A 14247-nucleotide genomic window follows, 5' to 3' on the forward strand; every position below is an offset into this window, starting at 1 on the left:
AACTAGGCATAGACTAGTGCCTGACACCATACACAAGAATAAAGTCCAAATGGATACATGATTGAGATATAAAGACTGATATTATAAACAAATTAGGGGAGCAAGGAACAATGTATTTGTCAGATTTGTGGAGAATGGAGAAATTTTTGACTGAACAAGAGATAGAGAACATTATGAAGTGCAAAATGGATAATTTTGATTACATTAAATTGAAAAGTTTTTGCATAAAAGTCAATGCAAACAAGATTAGGAGGGAAGCAGAAAACTGGGAAAGAATTTTTACAACTAGTGTCTGTGATAAAGGCCTCATTTCTAAAATATATAGGGAACTGAGTCAAACGTACAAGAATGCAAGCCATTCCCCAATTGATAAATGGTCAAAGGATATGAACAGGCAGTTTTCACAGGAAGAAATCAAAGTTATATATAGTCATAAGAAAAAAAAATGCTCTAACTCACTATTGATTAGAGAGATGTAAATCAGAACAACTCTGAGATACTACATCACACCTATAGATTGGTTAAGATGATAAAACAGGAAGATGATAAATGTTGGAGAAGATGGGAGAGAGTTAGAACACTAATTCATTGTTGGTGGAGCTGTGAGCTGATCCAATCATTCTGGAGGGCAATTTGGAACTATGCCCAAAGGGCTACAAAAATGTACACACCCTTTGACACAGTAATATCACTTCTAGGGCTGTATACCAAAGAGATCATAAAAATGGGAAAAGAACCCACATATACAAAAATACTTATAGCAGTTCTTTTTGTAGTGGCCAAGAACGGGGATCAAGGGGATGCCCATCAATTGGGGAATGACTGAACAAGTTGTGGTACAAGAATGTACTGGAATACTATTGTGCTATAAGAAATGATGAACAGTTAGATTTCAGAAAAATCTGGAAAGATTTATATGAACTGATGCTGAGTGAAATGAGCAGAACCAGGAGAACATTATACACAGTAACAGCCACAGTGTGCAAGGACTGTTTCTGATAGACTTAGCCCTTCACAGCAATGCAAGGACCTAAAACATTCCCAAAGGACTTTTGAGGCAAAATGCCATCCACATCCAGAGAAAGAACTATGGAATCAGAACTCATAATGAAGCAGACAGTTTTCTCTTATGTTATGTTTTGTTTTGGTTTTGGTTTTCTCATGGTTTCTCCTATTTGTTTTAATTCTTCCATGCAACATGACTAATATGAAAATGTGATCAATAAGAATGTATGTGTAGAACTCATATAAGATTGCATGCTATCTCAGGGAGGGAGGGGAGAGGGATGAGGAGAAAATTTAAGACTTATGGAAGTGATTGTTGAAAACCGAAAATAAATAAATTAATTATATTTAAAAAAGAAAGGAACACCTATATCAAATTCTATCTGAGACACAAGGTATATGACTCTGTACGAACTACTCTATGTCTCATTTTTCTCATCTGTAAAATGACAGGTTAGAATGATGTCTTTTAAAATCCCTTCCAGCACTAAATTATGATCATATAATCTAAGAGAGAAATGAGGGGGTTGATATGCACATTTAGGAGTCAGTTCAGTAGAGATAACACTTTAATCCACGGGATCTGATAAGATCACCAAGAAAAAGAGTGTTAGAGAAAAATGATGTCCAAGGAGAGAGTAGCCCCATGCAAGACACCAGCTAGCACAGGAAAACATAGACTCCCACAATTTGGCCTGGTGAGGACAAAGTCAATCTCAATCCTGCCCAGTCCTCTGGAGGTCAGAGAGTCATACTTCTAACTCATAGCCATCAATTTTCTCCAATGGGGCCTTTTGTATGTACTCTTAGTTCTAGGTCAGCAGCCAAGAACAAGCCCTTTTCTTAACCACATAGCATACCAAAAGGAAACAATTGCAGAATACCTGCACATGTTCTGAAGAGTAAAGTCAGACTTCTCTACTCCATTCGATCACATACTTCCAGACAAAGGCTTACCAAGTGTCTATGTTTCCAGGACTGGGTTCTCATTGGTGAGTCTCCTAGTATACTAATATTCAAGAACTAAGTGACCAGGCCTGTGTTTTTCTATCACTCTCATGGGTTTATAGAGTCTGATTCTAGTCTTATATTTCCCAAAGAAAAAATACTAATCTTTTTTAGCTCAGGCAGTACTCCTTATAGATTTTACTTAGTTGCCATTTCCAGGGCCCTTGCCAATGTGTTTTCTTGAGGCATAGCGAGTGGGACTGCACACTAATGTTCAGGTATGTTTTCAGGGGCTGTATAACCTTGTGCATAATGGAGAATAAAACAAAGGTGTCAGATGTAGTTAAGAATGGGAGAGGAGTCTTACAGAGTAGCTATGTGGATAGTTCTCATGTCCGATGAGAATTGCATATTTATGAACTAGAATAACTTCATGCACTATTTCTTCTATTAAAAATCTCTTTTCTCCAAGAAATTCTGTAGTGTGTCAAAGGCAATTTGTTTGCTTAATTTTTAAGAGGACAGCTCATATGCCATCCTCATCCCCTTCACCTTGAAAATCATAATCTGATAGGTTAATTAATCTTTGTTGGAGGTCTTTAAAGACATTAATTTATTTAGTTGCTAGGATTGGTGATTACAACTGTAGAAGAGACTGCACTAAGCATTTTACAAAGATGCAAGTTTGATAGGTTTTTGAAGCCTCTAACTGCTTGAAACACATCTTCCATTGTCATTAATCGATTGGAATTCTTTTGACTGTTTCCTCCACAATAACAGAGAAAACTTCATTACTACATTTCAGTGACATTTTAGATAGAATGAATACTGGAGAGACAGTAGACTGCCTCAGCTGGAGGAAAAAAGATAAGTAGATTTATGTCTTTTTTGGATTTTTTTTCTGCAACTCTGCAAAAACACAAACAGAATTATATAGCCAATCATTAAAATCCCTTTATTTTATTACACAAGATAATTCCCTTTTAACACAACACTGAGGATGTTGCAGTACTCCTCCAAGCCGTTCTCTTTCTAATGTTTCATTAAACTTCTTGCTTTGATCTAGCGTATTTTTTCTTTATTTCATTTGTAAAGCAAGTAAATGTAATAAGCTCCCTTTTGGAAAATCAGCCCGCTTTAAATCATGGATTCTTTATACAATTTTAGGAGGAGAATGGTTAACATTTGTAGCCTCATGACTTGCAAATGAAAGAAAATAATAACGCTTAGCAAAAGACATTAGAAGAACACATTCCCCATGAATCACACTGCCCTTGAAGGTGCAGCTTAAAAAAGCAGAGAAAGAGATTTGACACCACTTGGACTTGCAGCTTGGACATGCTGCATTAAACTGTTCAAAATTAATTTAATCTGAGCAAGGAGAATAATAGCCTCTCAGTTCAAGGCTTCTGATAGCAGTAATTTGCACTCGAAAGTACTTCCAAAGGGAAAGAATAAATGAAGGGCGACTCTCCAAAACTGAGTGAGCAAATGTATTCACTAAATGAAAGCCTCTTGATCACCCTGGAAAAGATCAGCCAGGAAAATGACACATCCTATAGCATCTTGGTCAGGAATTTTCTCTGGCAACTGTTCAGTTGCTCAGCTTTGGATGGAGCCACGTTCCTTCAGGGGCTGGTGATGGGGCTGAAGGAACAGTCTGGCTTCAGTGGCTACATTAAGCCATTGGCCAGGAGATCCTGGAGCTAGTGGCTTGGAAGCTGACATTCCCTTTCGTGAATTTCTTGAAGAATATGTGAGCAAAAAAGGAGCAGACACCTAAGACATGTCATTATGGTTGTGGAAACAGTGCAAGACTGGGGGTCAGAAGACTTAGACTCTAATCCCATCTCTGCCATGTACCAGCTTTGCAACCTTAATCTCTCCAGGTTTCAGTTCCCACATGTATAAAATGAGGGAAACTGGACTGGATAGCCTCTGACACCCCTTTCATCTCTCGATCTGTGACCCTATTCCCAACCTTGGGCATTTGCCCTCTCTGGGCCTCCACTTCCTCCTCTATAAATGAGGGAACTGGATAAGGTGAGTCTGTGATTCAATGATTCACAAACCTGAGATGTAAAAGGGTCAAGTAGTAGAATAAGGAAGGAGTACTTAGAGAGTAACCCAAAACATCTGGCTGATTCTTACATCTGCTCAGCCATGGAGACAGATGAGGCCCTTCACTAGGCAAAGTAAGCACTGAGTCACCTAAGCAATGGGATTCAGGGGACGCTGAAAGTCTCAGACATATTTACCTCACAAGCCTTGGAAGCACTGCTTCCAGAAAGTTAAGCCACATTAGGTTTACTTAAGTGAATTAGTGAGCCATGCTTAAGACAGCAGGGCTCTCAGGGAATAGGGTTCAGGACAAACCTGCCCCCCCCAAAAAACCAACAACAGAGGAAAAGTCTAAAGAGATAACACTGACAAGAGACTTGGATAAAAGCAGATGGGAGAAATCCTATCAGATCCTCATCTAATGCCTCCTCAATGTGCTGTCAAAAAAATTTTGGGTTCTTCAAAGCTGGACAGTAGTGATATTTTGTGCCCCAGCAACTTCTCATGAATGTCTCCCAAGACCTGGAAGGATTGCTGTCTGCTTGGCCAGAGGGAGAAACTGCACCAAGGAAATCACGGCTCTGTGGAATGATTGAAATATGTACACCATTTCCCTAACACTATAGTGTAGTGTATGGAGCAGGGGAGAGAGTGGAGAGAAGAGGGTGGCAGGGGAAACCACACAGACTAGCATTAAGAAGCTGAATAAACATATACAGTGAAAAGCAAAAGCAACTTAATTTTGGAATATTTTCCCTGATGCCAATTAAAGTGTTTTCTCTGTACATGGTGAGGAATTATTTTCCCCCTGATTGGAGCTCTAATGGTGGTGCGCAGGTACATGAATGGAAATACAAAGAGTGAGTTTTCCCTGGTAGGACAAGGGTAAATAATGTATTAGTATTCACATTTTGTTTCCAATTCCTCAGTAGTATTTCTCTTGCAAATTTACAACAAGGAAAACCAAAAGGTCTTTTTAAATTCTCTGGTACCACTTAATTTCTTCTGAATAATTTACCTGCCAGTAGTTATTTGTTCCATAATAATTCAAAGAAAGTTGATTATTGCAGAGGTTTTTAAGTATCTCTAGGATTTATTCTAGTTTTAAGATAAATCAAGAGCCTTCAGGACATGAATTCACTTGCCCAGGTGCTATCAATCAGTATCATCAATTAAAGCGCCATATAGGATTTTAAGTAGTTTAAAACTTGGAATCACAAAGGTTTGTGTTAATAGAGTTAGTGTTAATGAAAACTGTGAGAAGCTGGGCAAAAGATTCACTCTTTCTCACTGATAAGGGTGCCACAAAGTAGAAGACCAAACTGTAGTCAACATCCGTTGGACAACAAACTATGTGATTAGGACAGAGAACTCTGATTAACTCTGACTGTTTCTGCCCCTAATTGCACTGAAAAATAAAATCAGAAAATCATACATCTGAAACCTGCAAAGAATCTTAGAGGTCAACTAGTCCAACCTAGGGGCGAACCTCCGCTGAAACCCACCATATAGGTGATCATCAAGATGCTATCTTCCATAAATAGGCATGTTCACCATCATTGAGGCCTTATTCCATTTTGGCACATTTCTAATGAATAGAAATATTTGCCTTATATTAATTCTATGAACTGAGATGTGACTACTGATAACTTGCTGCTTTTGGTTATGGTTCTGCCCTCTGGACTTACCGAAAAAGAAATCTACTCCTTCATTCCTGTAACTGCTTTCCTGGAAGTCATCAGTGACATCCTTATTGTCAAATTCAATGTCCTTATCAGAGAAATAGAGAATATTCAGGCTGGAAAGGATTCATTTCGATTTAATAAAACTCAAATCAGTAGGAATTTATTAAGCACCTCTTGTGTATACGGCATTGCAGCATCAAGGCATACGTAAGTAACTATAACACAAGGTAACTGGAGGAGGGAACAAAAATTAACAAAAAATAACAGAGGAAAATCAGTAAAGGGTTCATGTTGGAGAAAGTACCAGGAATCAACACTAAAGGAAATAAAGAGTCTCAAAAGCAAAAATGAGGAGAAAAGGCATTCTAGGAATGGAAGACGACAAGTTCAAATACACAGAGGCAGTAGATGGCCTAAGGAGTTCAAGGAACACCTAGTAGCCCAGTTTCACTGTAACATAAATTATATGGTGGGGAGAAAATACCAACACAAAATAAGGCAGAAAAGGCAAATTAGAGTTCAATTCTGCAGCATTTTATATCAGGCTAAGAAATGAGTATTCAATCCTAACTGTAATGGGGAGCCATTGAAGATTTAGAGCAGAGAAGTGACATAGCTCTGTGGTTTAGGAAGATGATTTCAGCAGCTATGTGGAAAATGGGGAAAAGAGAGAAAGAGCAGAGGCAGTAGGATAAATTAGGAAGCTGATATGACCATCCAGGTCAAAAGTAATAAATGTCTAAACTTCAGTGGTAGCTGAATGACCAGAGCGAAGGGAACAGGTACAGAAGAAGTTGCGGAGATAGGATCAATGTGATTCAGAAATGATTGAATGTGAGGAATGAGGGAGAGGGGAGAATCAGGGATTACTCTATGGTTACACACCTAGATAACTGGAAGGATGATGGTGTCCTCAACATAAATAGAAAAGATGGGGGAAGAAGGGGATAAGGTCCATTTTAGACATCTCATCTTTCCTCTCATCTTTCCTCTCTTCTCTGCTCTTTCCCCTTCTCTATCCTTTTTCATCTCCTTTTTCCCTTCCTCTTTGTTCTCATCTCTCATCTTTCCTCTCCCACTTCCTCTCCCCTGTCCTCTAGCCTTTCCTCTCTTTTCCTTTTTTCTCTCTCCTCTCCTTTGTCATTTCACCTCTGTTCTCATCTCTCAGCTTTCCTCTCATCTTTCCACTAGTCTTTTGTCTCATCTTTCCAATCATCTTTCCTGTCATCTTTCTTCCCTTTCCTCTCCACTTTCCTCTCATCTCTCCCCTTTCTTTTATCCTTAACTCTCTTCTCCTCTTTTCTCTCTCCTCTCCTTTTTCCTCTCCATTGTGTTCTCATCTCTGTTCTCATCTCTCATCTTTCCACTCATCTTTCTGCTTGTCTTTCATCTCATCTTTCATCTCTCATTTCCTCTCCCCTGTCCTCTCTTCTCCTTTTTGATTTCTGCTCTCCTCTTTCCTCTTCTTTGTCCTTTCATCTCTGTTCTCATCTCTCAACTTTCTGCTTGTCTTTGTCTTATCTTTCTTGTCATCTTTTGTCTTGTCTTTCCTCTCCTCTTTCTTCTCGTCTTTTCTATCCTCTTTCCTTTCCCTTTTCCTCTCTTCTCCTCTTTTCTTGAGTTTAAAATGCCTATGGGGCAATCAATCACATGGAGAGATGCAGCAAGACTGAATTCAGGAGAAATTTATGTGCAATGTATAGAATTTGGAACCATCTAAGTAGAAGTAGTAATTGAACCCATGGAAACAAATGAAATACCAAAGAGTTGAGTGTCCACTGGGGCCACTCCTGCTCATGGGCAGATAGATGAGTGATATTTCAGGAAAGACAACCAAAAAGGAACAGTCAGATAGGGAGAGAAATGAAGTCAAAGGAGAAGAGTATCCAGGTAGCATCTGGTCATTTGTGTTCAAAGGTACAAAGAAATTGTGAATTATTGGAATAAAAAAAAAGTTGCAGAGGATGGAAAAGGTGATCAAATTTATCATTGAAAAGAGCATTTATAATCTATGAGAGAGCAGTTTCAGAAGACTGGAGATGGATCGGGGAATTAGAAACCACTTTATAAGGGGTTGAGAAATGCTGGGTGGTGAGAAAGTAGAAAGGGGAATATGCAGACTTTTCCCTCTAGATGTCTAGCACTGAAAGTAAAGAAAAAATAAAGGATGATTGAGGGCAAAGCAGGGTCAACTGAATGTAGGGATATATTCAGGTTGGAAAACATGAGAGTGTTTAAAGGGGCCAGTAAATAGGGAAAGATTTAAGAAGCAAAAGAGGGGATGGATTGATCAGACAAGTTTCTGTGGGTGGTGGAGAGGGATGAGATAAAGGGCACAAGTATTACAGAATCATAGAATACAGGAACTAAAAGAGACCCTAAAGGGCATATAATCTAAAACATAATTGTCCAACAACATCTTCAACAAGAGGTCATTCACCTCCTAACTGAGACCTCAAAGACAGGGCGACCCATTCCACCTTCAGGAAGCTCTTCCTTACATTTGTGCATAAATGTGCCTCTGCAATTTCTACATACCCTTCCTAGTGTTCACCTTCCTGGGTCAAGCAAAAGAAGGGTAATCTATACCAACCCATATCCCACCTTTAAATACTCCAAGACAGGTCCTACATCTCCTCAATGATTTCTCTTCTCCAGGTTAAATATTCCTAGTTCCTATTATCTAGTTCCAGGACATAGCACAATACCTGACAAATATTAGGAGCTTAATAAGTGTTTATTGATTACTGATTGGTTGAACTTCATCTTCATATCTCTTTCCCTAATAATGGTTCTTATTCCCTAATTCTAATAATGTCTTCTGGAGGTACAAACCAGTTTGTCTAACTCTGTCCTAAACCGTGGCAGTTCAAACTGAACATATCACTCCAGATGCAACCTGTCCAGAGCAAAGTACAATGGAATAAGGATCACTTCCATTTTGTATTCTAATCCTCTTTAAATGCAACTCAGAGACATTAGCCATTTTTACACTGTTGACCTATACAAGCCCTAAAATCCTTCAAAACTATAACAGTCTTTTAAAAACATTTTTTAAAACTTTGCACAGAAATAGCTGAATAATTATATTTTCTCCCATCTTCTATTCGTAAAGTTGCTTTTTTGAACCAGAGTAGAAAATTTTACATTTATCCCCATTATTAGATTATTTGTATTATTCAGGCATACATTCTACTCAGAGTTGGGGAACCTGTAGCCTTGAAGTCACATGTGGCACTCTAGGTTCTCAAATGTGACCCTTTGATTGAATCCAAACTTGACAGAACGAAACCCCTTAATAAAACAATTTGTTCTATAAAATTTGGACTCAGTCAAAAGGCTGCACCCAAGGACCTAGGAAGCCCTATGTGGCCTTGAAGCCAGCAGTTCCCCACCCCTGTCTAGCCTACCAAGACCTTTTTGATTCTGTATTCTGTTATCCAAGATAGTGGCCATTGGCCCTTCAATCCCTAGTTTCATGGAATCTACAAACAAATAGGACATTTTTGCCTCTATCCAAACCACTTATAAACACAGAAACAAGGACATATCCCTAAGGTACTGCATTGGAGTTCATCCTCCAAGTTAACACTGTCTTGTCATAATGCCAATTAATATAGGAGTTAGACTTGGTTGGAAATGTCACCTAATGCTCAGAGAATAAAGACAGTTCATTTTCTTACCCTGTTCATATCTTTAATATCTTTATTTTGTTATCCAATATATTTTCTATCCTGCCCAACTTGGTATCACTGTATGATCAACATGTGATAGTCTTCATTTTTCATTAAAAAAATTTTGAGGAGGATATAGCTCATTGGAGGGCACTAGATCCTTCCTGAAAAAATAAAATCAATATTCGTTCCAGTTGTTCCACCAGTGCTGAATCCATTTAACTGTCCAGCCATCTCCCCATTTTGTTCATAAGGATGTCACGAAAATGAACTAATTCAGGTAGCATGTCCCTTTCTCCCCCTCCTCAAATTTGTTAACACCTTGGTAAAGTTGAGCTACATTTTATCTCCAGTACTCTCCTGATTTGCCCATCTACTAACTTGTTCAAAAAATGAAATAAAGTTAGTTTGATATGAATTTCAGTTCAATAAAAAAATCCTTTACTCAAGGGCTACTATGCCCAGCATACTATGCTAAGCACAAGAGATAAAAAGATAAAAAAGAATACAATCTCTACCCTCTAGAAGGGTATAATCTAACCGGAAGGACATAATATCTGCCTACTCTACTCAGTGTTGTCCATAAATATTTTATCATCATCATCATTTCTTAGGAGATGCTGATAACTCATCACATCTTAAGCCTTGATAGTCAAGGATGTTACAGTAATATACTGTTGAGATAGAAATGTTCTAGTGATAAAGCAAATATCTGGAAGTATCTTTGGAATTGACTGCCAAATATGATGGATTCTCCAGTCCCATAAATAATCTAACCAGTGCTGAGGTGACAAATAGCTTTACTTAGATGTCCCTCAATTTCCACATTCAACTCAATTCATTACTAAAATCTGATACTCTGAGGTTAGCCAGATTGCAGAGCTTCCAGCCTGCTGGAAAATATCACACATTTTTTTTAGTACTCTAGTTAAAAACAGGAAAATTTAACATGTTGTGCATTAGGAGGATAAAGATAACATCTTTAATTTCAAATTTCAAGTATGCTACTACAGAAGTACCTTTTCTGGGGGACAGATGAGTCACAGTGAAGAGTTATGTTCTGTATGTGGTTATCACCCAAATTATTTATTTTAAAATGTTTTCTGACTGGCTATCTAAAAAGTAAAAGACAAAAAAAAAACCCAACACTACACCAAAGATACAGTGAAAAAAAAATTATATTTGTTCTCTACCAAAGAGTTTTGGGAAGATGTATTATGTACAAACTTTCAATAGTGACTTCAATTTCTACCCTACTTTGAACTCGTGTTATATGATATAGTCTATTACCACAAAGCTATATTTGTGTTTCAATCAGGGCTAGGTCAGAAGTACTAGGGTAGATCAGGTGATAAGAAAACTTAATGGAGTGAGGTGGGAGAGGGAGAAGTGGGGAACTGAGGTGAGAAGGGACCAGAAAATCTTTATTTGATGCTAAGTCCACCACAATCCTCCATCCATGGACCAGAGAGTCCTCACGGTAGCAATGACAAGAGAAAGGGAACAATATAGAGGGCTCTGAAAAACTTGAATCTCCTACATCTTCACCTTCTATATTTATAATCTGGAGCTTGGGAAATAAGCTCTTACCTGACTGCCACCAAGAATGACACCTGTAATTTAGTCAGCTTATAAAATGTTAATGACCCTTACACAGTTGAAAACAGCAACGACAACAACAACAAAAGTCACCAAGGGATTTCTTGATGGATTTAATAGGGTAAGAAAGGCTCAGTTAAAACACTGAATCTCTGCATTACAAGATGAATGCATGCAATTAACCCATTCACTGACCTCGAAATGTACATGCAGTAAAATGGCACCTCCTAGGCCTAAGTCATCATTTCTAATTCCATTCATAGGAATGCAGCTTTGCTAAGTGGCCTAGGGCCTGGGGTTAGCTCTGTGGGGAAAGGTTGGAAGATTTACTTGCGTTGGCTGCTCATTAACCTGCAGTAGGAAGGATTTGCTAAGAATTTGCATCTACCTTTCCAACATAGCAAAGCATAAGAATCTCTATCTTCTAACCATGGGGTTTCTAGGTACATTTTTGTAAGGATACCTCATCATTTGACTAGATTTCAGTGTGCCTACATCATACTTCTGCCAAGTTATCTCCACCCCTACTACAATCACAATTTTATACCATCTCTAGAATTTCATAGTTCTCATCACACTCTTTCCAGTTCCTTCCTTTCCTACCCATTTTCTCAACTGCCTCCTCATGACTCATTCTCTCCTTCCTAGTTTCATTCAACAACCAATCAATAAATCAAGACACCAACCTGCATTTATTAAGCTCCTCTTATAAGCCAACCACTCTTCTAGGCACTGGATTCATAAAGACAAAAACCAGTTTGCCTATATTTATATATTGTTATCCAACATATTTACTGAAGTGTGAATAGAAAACTTTAAAAAAAAACTACGCTTTCCAAACCACAACCCACGAATATTATAGAAAAAGAGAAGAAAAGCTGAAGTTGGACCTTGAAGAAAAACTGGCTATGACATCTGAGGACAAATCATGAGACTGGCTCAAGGAAATTTAGTCTGATGCTGTAGATAACCCTTCAAATGTAACTGGTTACCAAGACCAGTGTTGGTTAGGGCAAAATATGGAAAATGGCAGAAGATCCAAAGGAAGCCAGATCTCATTACATGAAGATTCAGTAGTATTCAGTGGTACAGGGAGACAGAAAGGAAGAAATGGAAATAGAACAGAGAGAGATAAATAGACAAATAGAAGGCAAACAGAAAGTGTGTGAGTGTGTCTATTCAAACCAAATATAATAAAGGGTATATATGAGGTTATGAATTTAAAATATAAGAAATTATATAATTTTCATAGGTAGGAAAACACATACAAATTTAATTATTTTTAAGATTGAAAACCATGCAACCCATAAGCATTATTTTTCAAAATTAATTTCCAAAAATAAAGAGTAGGTGAAGTAATTTTGCAAAAGAAATGCCAAAGTTTGATTTGATTGCTTAATGAAAACATCACATAGTTACCACAGACAAAGGATCCTTTAAGAAATCTATTTGAATTCACTACTTATTTCTGAGCAGGATTTTTTTTTTTTGATGCCACAAATCATTTTTCTTCTTCCCCTGAAACTAGTACTTTTATAACTTAACTTTAGACTATCAATTTTATAAGGTTTCACTGTATATCCCTCAGTGTGCAGTATTATAGTTAAAACACACACAGAGAGACACACGCATAGTAGCTGTACTTGATGTATGACAATGAGAATCATCAGTTCTGACTTATGAAATGTTAGAAAAAATGGTTTTCTGAGAGAGGGCTAAATCTCTGACCATCTTTTTTGTTTTCATGAACAAAGAACAGCAATCAGCTGAATCAAGACACAATGTTCTTTTGAATAATGCTTGTAGTTTCTGAAAAGGCAACCATATTAGGTAGCAGGCAGAAGATGTTTTAAAATAGGCAGTTAGAGCTAATTGACTTCTTTCTTGACACAGCAGGCAAACCATATTTATTTCTCTCTTGGGTGATAAAAACAGGATGACCTACTGAAGGGATTAAGTGAAAGAACTTCTGAAACTAACAGATATTTTGAGGGATTTTTTTCCAAGATATTATCAGAATTATGTTAGTTCCTTCTAAGAGATACCAATTCCAATGTTGGTGCAACGGACCAAGTATGGGATAACAGTTTAGTCTATGCAACTTACTTTTCTTGGTGATCTTATCAGCTCCCATGGATTTAATCACTATTTCTATGCTGGTGATTCTCAAATCTACTTAGTCTGACCTAAACTTTCTGCTGACCTTTAGTCATACTTATCTAACTGTCTTTCAGCATCTCAAACTCAATGTCCAGTCTTAAACTTAAGAAGCCCAAAATAGAATTTGTCTTTCTCCCTAAATTCTCTCCCCATTCTGACCTTCCTTATTACTGTAGAAGGCAGCACCATCCTCCTAGTCAGACTTGTAGAGGAGGAGTTATCTTAGACTCCTCATTCCCCACATCCAATCTGTTGCCACAGTCCATCAATTTCACTGTTTCAATATTTCTCATGTATGCCTCCTTCTCTCCTCTGATATTACCATCACTTGGAGTGCAGGCTCTAGTCACTTCATGTATGGGCCATTGCAACAGTCTGCTGCTAGGTCTGCCTTTTTCAGGTCTCTCCCCCACTTCAAACTATCCTTCATTCAGTCATTAAAATGATTTTTTTTAAAGTGTAAATCTGATCATGTCACCTCCCTACTCAATAAACTCCAGTGGTTACCTCTCATCTTCAGCATCAAAAACCAAATGCTCTCTTTGGCCTTCATCATAAACTATTTTGCCCCTACCTTTCCAGTCTTCTTATACCTTATTCTCCAGCATGTACTTTTTGATTCAGGGACCCTGGCCTCCTGGCTGTTCCATCAAAAAGACATACCATCTCTAAGCTCTAGGGTATTTTCTCTGACTGTCCCCCATGCCTGGAATGTTATTCCTCCTATGCTCCACATGCTGACTTTCCTGGCTTCCTTTAAGTCTCTAATGAAATCCCATGTTCTACAAGAAGCCTTTTCTAATCCCTCTCAATTCTACTGCCTTTCCTTTGTTAATTACTTCCTATTTATCCTCTACCTAGTTTGCTTTGTATGTATTTGTTTGCATGTTGTCTTCCCCATTAGATTGCAACCTCCTTGAGGGCAGGGATAGTCTTTTGCCTCTTTTTGTATCTCCAACACTGAGCACTGTATCAGGCATATAGTAAGTATTTAATGCATATTGATTGATTGATTGATTGACTGATGGATTACTAGTAGTATGGTTACTAGTAGTGTACTAGTAGTAGTGAGGCTCCTGCCCCTGCCAGCATGATTTATCTATTTCTCCTTTTCT

This window comes from Notamacropus eugenii, chromosome X, assembly GCF_028372415.1.
Source record: "Notamacropus eugenii isolate mMacEug1 chromosome X, mMacEug1.pri_v2, whole genome shotgun sequence".
Taxonomy (NCBI): domain Eukaryota; kingdom Metazoa; phylum Chordata; class Mammalia; order Diprotodontia; family Macropodidae; genus Notamacropus; species Notamacropus eugenii.